This window comes from Chelonoidis abingdonii, chromosome 1 (assembly GCF_003597395.2).
Source record: "Chelonoidis abingdonii isolate Lonesome George chromosome 1, CheloAbing_2.0, whole genome shotgun sequence".
NCBI lineage: Eukaryota > Metazoa > Chordata > Testudines > Testudinidae > Chelonoidis > Chelonoidis abingdonii.
Window position 1 is genome coordinate 128,737,612 of NC_133769.1, and position 9,966 is coordinate 128,747,577.

Below are 9,966 nucleotides of genomic sequence, written 5' to 3' on the forward strand. Positions count from 1 at the left end.
TAAAATTTGAGAAAATCCCTTTATTTTCCATCTTCTTGATGTGTTGAACTTTGTATTCAATTTATTATTCAATTCAATTGCAGGATTATAAAGAATTAAGAGTTTCACTCCATATCAACATGTGACTCTTTTTAAATGTAGATTTTTTTTATCACCCTTCCATTTTCAAAAGCTTTTTCAAACCTGGTCAAAGGGGCATGAGTAGAATAAAAACAGCATATACTTTAACAGGTGCCACATTATATGCTGGCCAGCATAATAAATATGGATTTTTGTTTTTATTAAATAGTTCAATACACAAGTATCTGTTTTTCTCTTAAGTGCACAGGACATTTATATGAAAGACTCCTATTATTGCTTATGGAAATTAACTGTGAATCCCTCACATTGTCACTCACAAGCGTAGGAAGGGAGATAAATGGAAAAACAGAGTAAGATTTAGGGTAAAATTTTCAAAAAAAAAAGCCTAACTCTCATTGAAAGATAATGGCTCCTGTCACTCAAGCATTTTTGAAAATGTTACCTATCTTGTGAAACTTTAAAGAGAACATTCCATCACTACCCTAGCATACAGAATCTGCAAATATGACTTTTCTTTGTGATTAAGAGTAGAAGACCCTTTAGAGAAAGGAAAACCTCTCCTTGGGGCTATGCCTGCCTTTTAAAAAAATAAATAAAAAGCACACTATGTATTGCATTATGGTGAATTGGGATTTTATGAGTGTGGGGGGAAAAAAAGGATCCTGTGATTTTTAGTGAACTGAAGTATACAGTTTCCCAATGTGCATTACTTAGAATGAATTGGGCCTTAATTATCTATGTAAATAGCAAAACTTTATTCATTTTTTTCCAGAAAATTAATCTTTAATGGCCTGTACGGTATTAAAAATAAGTGTCAAAGTGTTACTTTTATATTATGCCTTTTTTTTTTTTTTTTTTTTTTTTTTTTTTTTTTTTTTTTTTTTTTTTTTTTTTTTTGGAACATTGAAACATGCATGTTTTTTCTATTTGCTACAGTATTTTCATGTTTTGGATGAAGGCCATCAGCTGTATGGAGATGACAAAACAATCATTCTATCTTATTTATTCAGTATTGCTGCTTATTGCTTTCAAAATAAAGCTTTCAATGCCAATACAGTGACTGATTGAAAGCTGCAATAGCTCTCTTCAGGTGCTTTTTTATGTTTGTAGAAACCAAAATAAGTCCAGGTTCTACCTTTTAGTGTATAAAATGTTCAAACACAAGAAAGCTAATGGCAATAACTGTGTGTGTGCGTGTGTGTAGTATTTATATAAACACACACTGTACATGCACTTAAGCCCAGTTTAGTAATGCACTTAACCATATGCTTAAATCCATCCTGTTCAGTACATAGCTGAAGCAGATGCTGATTCGGGCTAGTCATTAAACTGACAGTCATAAAGGGCATGATTCAAAATCCATTGAAATCAATGAGACTTAAGCACGTACTTAAGTACACACACATGCTTTGCTGAATCATAGCCTTAAAAAGTTCATGCTGGTTCTAGAGATAACAGTTCTAGTGATAATTCCTCATTTTATGTATAGTTGGTATCTCTGAAACCTTTATCATTCCCACAAATAGAATGAATTTAAGTGTGCCACTCTAGAGAATACAGAGGAGGAAGATTTGAAGAATATGTTTACAACCCAGATGCAGCTTAGGTCTAAACATAATCACACAGTGATTAGGAGATTTGAGTTGCTGAAGCTTTAAACAGGAGTGGCAATGCTCATTAACTGTGAAGACAAAAATGACCATTTTTAGTACTGCTTTGCTTACCTGAAAGATGGAAATCTGTATTATATGTAATTATATTAGTTTCTCTTTCGACTGTCATTTAAAAAGCTTATATTTTCTGATTATTTTCATGAATTGTTATTCAGTGCTATGAAGAAAAATATTGAATATTCTCCAGTACAATAAATCTCCCCTGAATCATTGGGTCTTTACAATCCATGGTTTGTTGGCATGCATTGTACATCTCACACTAACACACTGCAGTTATCATAAATTTTGTGCATTGAAGAATATTTGGTATGAAAGGAAGACAGAATAGCACATCACACACACATCAAAGGCTTTCAGAAATGTTTGTTCTAAATTCATTTAACTGTTGACATAACCAAAGTTGTATTGGACATAAGCTGAGCATCTAGGCTGTGTTTTTATTCACCTAAAGAGGGAATTTATCCCAGGGGAAGGGAGAGAAAGGAAGTGGACCACTGGTCTAAGTACGGTGTGGAGGCTTATACCAGAAGGAGTATGCCTCTCAGAACTCCAAGCAGGTGGACTAGACCTGTAACTGGAAGGGAGAGGGAAGGGTGGAGCTTGTAGAAAGTTGATGATGCATTAAAATTTAAGCCTACAGGGCAGCTAAGAGTCACTACAATTAAACCAGGTGGCTTTGCCATGTTCTGACATCAGGTTTTCCACACTGATACCATTATTGTTAGGGTCTTACCAAATTCCTGGTCCATTTTGGTCAATTTCACGGTCATAGGATTTTTTAAATTGTAAATTTCATGAGTTCAGCTATTTAAATCTGAAATTTCATGGTGGTGTAATTGTGGGGGTCCTGACCCAAACGAGTTATGGAGGGTCACAAGGTTATTGAAGGGGGGGTTGTAGTACTGCTACCCTTACTTCTATGCTGGTGCTGGCGGCGGCACTGCCTTCAGAGCTGGGCAACTGGAGAGGGGCAGCTGCTGGCCAGGAGCCCACCTCTGAAGGCAGACCCTCCACCATCAGCAATGTAGAAGGAAGGATGATCTGGTATGGCATTGCCACCCTTACTTCTGCGCTGCTGCCTGAAGAGCTGGGCCTTCAGTCAGCAGCCACCACTCTCTGGCCACCCAGCTCTGAAGGCAGCAATGTAGAAGTAAGGATGGCCTGGTATGGTATTGCCACCCTTATTTCTGTGCTGCTGCTGGTGGGGTGCTGCCTTCAGAGCTGGGCGTCCAGCCAACAGCCGCCACTCTCCAGCTGCCCAGCTCTGAAGGCAGCAATACAGAAGTAAGTGGCAATATCATGACCCCCCCCCCGTAACCCTGTGACCTCACTGCAACTCTTTTTGGGGGGGGGTCAGAACCCCCAATTTGAGAAACACTGGTCTCCCCCGTGAAATCTGTATAGTGTAAAAAACACATAAGACTAGATTTCATGGTCCGTGACGTGTTTTTCATGGCCATGAATTTGGTAGGGCCCTAATTATTGTAGTATCCAAGTTCCTTCTTCTTATGTGGAAAACAATCTTGTTTTACATGCAAGTCTCCCTTCTATTCTTGTGGAGGGGGCGGGTGTTTGTTTTGTTTTTGTTTTTTTAAGTTGACTGTTCTCACTCCCAGCCTCAAGAGCAGCAGAGGATTTCAGAACCCCACCCAGCCTGCTGCCCTGCAGAGCTGTTTCAGTCCTCCAAAGGCAGGCAAGAATGTTGGCCCCAGATGCAATGACTGCAGAATAGCAGCACTGTGCAGCACAACTGGGATTGTGCAGCATCTGAGAAATGAGAGCAATGTGACCCCTTAGGACACTGGTGTTCACTGAGTAATTGGTTATTACACAGTAGTAGCCACTTCAGTGAGGCAGAAGGAAGGATACTAGTAATATACATTGAAATATAAATTTTAAAGCAGGTGTAGTTCTTTTAGTGGGTAAAGGATACATTTGTTTCAAGTGTGCTGTGCATCTTTTACAAGAGTGGTGCCCTCGGTTATCAGAGGAACTAGTGTAACAAGTCAAGCTTTGGAGAAGCAATTTAGTTTGGTATCTGTTCAATTTTTTTGCGATATTTCTCTCCATTCCCTGAGCCAGGGGAGTCTGAGTGTCCCATCAGGTATAGAAGTAAATAAGCTGCACTAATATATTTGAGACAACAATCAGTCCCCAGCAGTTCCTGAGCCTCATTTCCACCCAACAATTTCAGCTATATGTGAACCACAGCATGAATTTTAGAGGGACTGTATTGAAGGAGGCACCATCCTTAGTTTAGCTTATATGTAAACCAGCAGGCTCTCATCATGGGCAGGTCCCACCACATGACTGGAGGAGAATACCTAATGTGGCTGTTTCCATTTAATTCTGCATCAAAGAATAAAGTGATATAATGTTTGTGTGTGAGGCTTTGCTGAGCTAGTGAGTGCTATTGCATAGTGTCATTAGACCAGTAACATGCTTTATCATTTCATTAGCTCTTCTATGGGAAAGGCACCTTTGAAAGGACATGTTCCTATTTCTGCCTAAACATTATAGTGAGAATGGTGGTACTGATTCAACTCTTCTACAGTAGTATGCAATTGGTAAACTTTTTGCTTTACTTGTCCTTCAACATATTACTTCTAACATCTATTGTCACATTCTGGGGTGCAATTCAGACCTATGAGAGGTTGTCACTGCTTGTAACAACCCTCAGTGCCCCTATATGCTTTTTCTACTTACGGCTTCTTGCCCAGGACATACACACAGCCTTCAGTCAGCATGCCCTCTGTGTTCTATCTGCTATACAATGCTGATTCAACCACTTGGAAACCAACAGCCTGCCAGCGATTACCACAGACCCATTCTGGTCTTACCAGACTCGGTTAATGTTAGCAGATAACACCACACCCCTGGTCCTGAACTTTCCCAAACCTATGTGGCCTGCAATGCTCAGCCCTCTCCTGCAACATTCAGAGGGATAAGATGGTTCATTTGGTCCTTGAAGAGAGAGATCCCATCAGCTTGCCATAGTAACTGGAGGTAACATTCACTTTAATTCAAACACAGCACTGGTCATTTAGCTTAACGGTAAAACAAGTTTATTAGCAAAAGGAGGCAGGATTTTAAATGAGTTCACGTATAACATAAAGTTAGGGTCACAAGCAAATAAAAGTGAAAACATGCATCTAAAAGTCTAAAACTTAATCTGGCAAGGTACAGGCTTTGTTCAAGATGGCTTTTCTCATCCACAGTCTTCCAGCATGATGGGGATGGCTGACCCCACCTTGGTCAGGAGTTGCTCCAGAAGCCCCAAAGTGCTGCTCTCTTTGTCTTCGGTGAAAGAGAGAATGTGGGGTTCTCTGTCCCCTTTCTTTTATAGTTCAGTGAACCTTTGAGATGGATAAAAGATAGCTCATTCAAGCTGTGAAGAAAATGACACACAGTGCAGTGGTGAAGGAATCTCCATGCTCTTCCCACTCACCCTCCTATGGGTGTTTGCAAGTTGTTCTGTTCCCTGCAATCTCCTCCTCCCCCTGTCTTGATGGTCCTGCTTACTGCACATACATAAATTGAGGTAAACACCCACTCCTTTGTTTAAGATAGACCCATTTATCAATTTTACCTAGGCAAGGCCATCTGGTCTTGGACATATGCTAGTGACTTTCTACAGGGGGGAATTCAAAACTTTACATATAATGTTGCTATATACATTTTACCATGATGTGACTGACCAGCAAGTTGTTAGTTTTCAAATGATCCCACTCACGGCATAATTTGTACAAATTATTTCATGAGTGTGCAAGCTGTGAATGCAAAATGCTTAGGGCCACATCTAGATGGGGTCAGGCCATTCATCTTCTGGTTAGAGCAAGGGCCCTGAAAAATGGAAGCTTGTATGCCCAGCCACTGAACTGCTGTGTGACTAATTGCTGAGTGCACAAGTCACTTACCTTCTCTGTACCTCTATTTCCCTGTCTGACACAGGAGGCGGCCTTGTAGATGAAAGATGCAATGTAATTGCAAATGATCAATCTCTAAGGAGACTGATGGGCTACCATAAGGACCTGATCCAGTCCCCCCACTCTGCAAAGCTACCATACAACTTTCAGATCTGGATGGAGGAAGCAGCTGATGGACATTTATTCCCCTTCCTTCTGCCAGTAATGGTGAAGCCCTGATGGGAGATTGAACCACACACATTTCTCTTCTGCGATGTATGACTGGCTTGCAAAGCAAGGTGTCTGCCCTTGCAAACTGGACTCTCCATCCCTGCTGGAAAAGGAGTTACTGGTTGGACCCCGCCTTGGAAAGCTCAAGAAGGTACACATGTCATCTCTATCAATTACATCTTCCATGCTCCCTGGGATTAGTAATTTAAGGAAAGGATTTTAAACTGTGAAACTGCTTAAAATCCAAAGCGAAGCTTGGCTTTGAGTTCCAGAGTTTTCATTGTTTTTGTTTGTTTGCATTTTTACCTGATTACATTGCTCCATATTCTAAGTAGCAACATCAGAGGTCATGCTCTTTACCACTAAGAGGATCAATGTGTTGGAAGTAGCGTGTAACAAGTTTCCTGGTGTCCATGCGGGAGGATTGTTTGTTTCTATTATCAAATAGATGTTTCAGTCTATTGAATGTTTGCTGTGAGGGCTATTTCACAATCCTCTCTGGCAGCTTAGCACTATTTTAATAGTTGTGAAAAGAGCTAGTTGATACTTTTGAGAAAATGATTGAAGTTTTCCACATACAAATCATCACATTTTCAATGAGCCTCTAGTTCAAAAGCTTTCCTAAACTTTAACCCAAAATGTCCTTTCACCTTTAAACATTTTACCAATGGCTTCTGCCCTAGATAAGTCTACACTAGAAATGCCACCACTGCAGCTGTGGTACTGTAGTGTGGTCACTTACTGCAGCACAGGAAGGTATTCTTCTATTGATGAAGTAAATCCACCTCTCTGAGAGGCAGTAGCTAGGTCAACAGAAGAACTCTTAGGCTTTGGGTGACTTCTTTGCATCTCCACATGGCGTGAAATTTTTCACAGCCCTGAGCAAGGTCATTAAGCTGACCTAACTTTATAGTTACCAAATTGATTTAAATTTTTGTTAAAAAATTGGAAAACAGGTGCTTCAACTGCAAGGAACTTGTGTGAGAGATTCAACTTAAGGTGGATTTCAGTGGGTGAGATAGAACTACCCCTTCTGAAAACCCCAAAGGAAAGTATGAGAACAGTGATACACCCATAACTGCAGCGTGTTGCTGTCATCTTACTCTAACTAACCTCTATCATCACTTCAGACGTTGCTGTGGAGCTTATGGATCCATTCACACTAGTGCACAGTGAGAGAGAGGCACTGCCTAAATTAAAGGGTAATGGCTTATTCACTCTGCACTGGTGTAAATTACTACACAAGATGCAGGGCAACAGAGAATCTGGCCCTCCACCTCTGGAAAGCTGTATTATTGCAATTGCAACAAGGTTTACACAAGAGGGCAGTCCTACCTTCTGGCATTCCTACAGCAGCACATCCACACCTCTGCAGTAGAACAACAGACAGTTTTTTTTTCTCGGCACAGAACCCGTGATACAGAATATGTAATAGCTGTAGCTTTCTGGCTTTTAATACTTACAGATGGTGCCAAACTGACAAGGCTGGAGACTGAAGTCCTTCATTTTAGCCACTGAAAACGTACAGCAGGAACAGCAGTAATGCAAACACTGAGTTTAATAGAGTTTAAAGCCAGAAGGGACTATCAGATCATCTCGCCTGCTCTTTTGAATACCACAGGCTATTATATTTCAACTAGGTGCCCTAAAGCCCAAACCCTTTAGTTAGACCAAACCTGTTCAGCCCTGAGAAAACCAAACTCTGCGAAAAGGAGAGACTAATGTACAACCAAAGTCTGAGGTCCCTGCATGGGACACGAGTTAAGTGACTTATGCCTAGGTGATCCTGGCAAGTGACACATCCTATATTGCAGAAGAAGGTGAAAAAATCTCATGGTTCCTGCCAGCCTGAGCTGAGGGCCAATTCCATCCTGACCCCAAATCGGTGAGTAAGGCACCCTAGACAGGTAGCTAGAAAGGATTCCCTGTCTCATCTCACAGCACTGGTCCAGCCCATCCAGTGTCCCATCTCCAACTACCGCTAATCTCTAGTGTTTTAAAGGAAGATGGGAGGGGGAAAAAAATATGAGACCATATCTGAACAACTGTCCATGGGAAAAAATTCCTTCCTGCCCGGAGCAGGCAACTAACTGAAGACCTGAAGCGTGAGTTTTGATGCTAGTCATCTTAATGCAGTGCCACAGATGTTATGAGCATGGGTGGCATGTGACCTGCGGACTGGGGGAGGCTAGTCCCCAGCCCCACCCCTTCCACCCAAGGCCCTGCCCCTGCTGGAGTTGAGCCTCCTCTTTCGCCCTCCAAAGGAGCCTGAAGCTGACCCCCTACCCGCCACCGGCCCAGTCCCACAGCTAGCCTCTGAGCCCCAAAGTAGTGCTGGGAGGGTGGGTGGCACATGGCCCCAGCCATGAAGTGCAGGAAGGCAAGTGGCATGCATCCCTAGCTCCTGCGGCGGATTGGGGAGCTGGATCTGGAGGACTGGAGCCACATGCAGGGAGCAGTCACAGCAGTGGGCGGCATCATGCCTGGCTGTTTGGGGAGGCAGAGCCTCCCCCAGCCTATGCAACCTGCTGCCCATGGTTATGAGCATGTTAAGGGCAATGCAGGTGATTCCATTTTCCCCTTGGCCTGTGAAGGAAGGGGATCCTGATCCCTTAGCCAAGTGGCAGTCCTATTCAGGGAGAACAGGGGTTTCAAAAGCCAATGCCAAAGTGACCAGAAGGGCTAGTGAACAGGAGTTTTGTGAGGGAGCACGAGAGCCAGATACACTTACCATTCTGTACATTTAGGCCAATCAACATGCAACTGCCTCCAAACAAAAAAAGCTGCAAGAGTAAAAAGAATGCAGGTAGAGGTCAGCAGCAGAGTGGGGGGCTATCCTGTTTGTTGTACTGAGTGCAGCATTTCTGATTACCTGCCCTGTGGGCAGGTAGCATATGGGTGCATTCGGTGCAAGCAGCCAATGGCCCTCAGAGGCACAGTTTGGGCTATGAGACCAGAGTGGCTGAACTGGAGAAGTTAAGGATGACAGAGAGGTACATAGATGAGACTGTCTGGGGCACAGTGATCTCACCCCCAGTCTAACAGCCTCTGTGCTGTTGAGGAGGATGGAATCTCAGAGAAGGGAGCATCAAACTGGAGCGAAGGGAAATGCTCTCGGGGGGGCTGGTCCCAACTATGAAATCAATTCTGGGCCCTAGGGCAGAACACTCAATCGGCCCCCTAGAAAAGGATGGCTGAGGTTTGACTCATGCAGGGTGGGCCCCACGCTGCTGCTGGCCCAGGTGGAGCTGGACTGTGTGTGGTGGCTGGTGAAGGCACGCACATGCTGCGCCTGTGGTCTGCCTGACATTTGGGCGGGGCTGTGCCTGCGCTGGCTGGTGTCCAGCGAGCTGCTGGCTGCACTGCTGGGTGCACTCTTCCAGCATGGCCAGGCTTCCAAATGTCCATCTGCTCCCAAGAATAGGCGCCGACTCCGTGGAGCACCCACAGGAAAAAATGATGGGTGCTGAGCGCCCACCAGAAGCCTCCCGTCCCAGAACCTTCCCCACCCCGCAGCGCCTCCTGCCACGTGCTTCCCCACCCTCCCGGCACTCCAGGACCATGGGAGCTGCGGCCATGTGGCGCTCCAAGGCTGGGGGGCTGAAGCCGCCTACTGCCCGCCCTCCCAGCGCTCCAGGACTGGGGGGGCTGTGGTTGCATGCTGCCCACCCACCTAGCACTCCAGGACTGTGGGGGCTGCGGCCACGCCACTGGCACTCCAGGACTGGGCAGGCTAGCCTGTGGCTGCAGTGGGGGGGACTCTGGGCTCCAGCGGGGGTGTGTGGAAGGGGTGGGGCCTTGGATGGAAGGGGCGGAAGGAGGGGCTAGCCTCCCCAAGCCAGCAGTTCACGTGCCACCCATGCATCTAGCCCTGGAGACAGGCACTCCTGCGAGGATCCAGCTATTAGAAAAAATAACCAGGAAGAGTGGACTACAGAAGTCATGAGTGGTGCAGCAGGGTGACTACGCAAGAGGGTCAAGGGATCCAAAGGAACAGGAAGCTGTTATGAGCCAGCAGACACAAAGTCTACAAAGATCATCACCGAATGAAGAGACAGAGAACTACCTTGAGATCA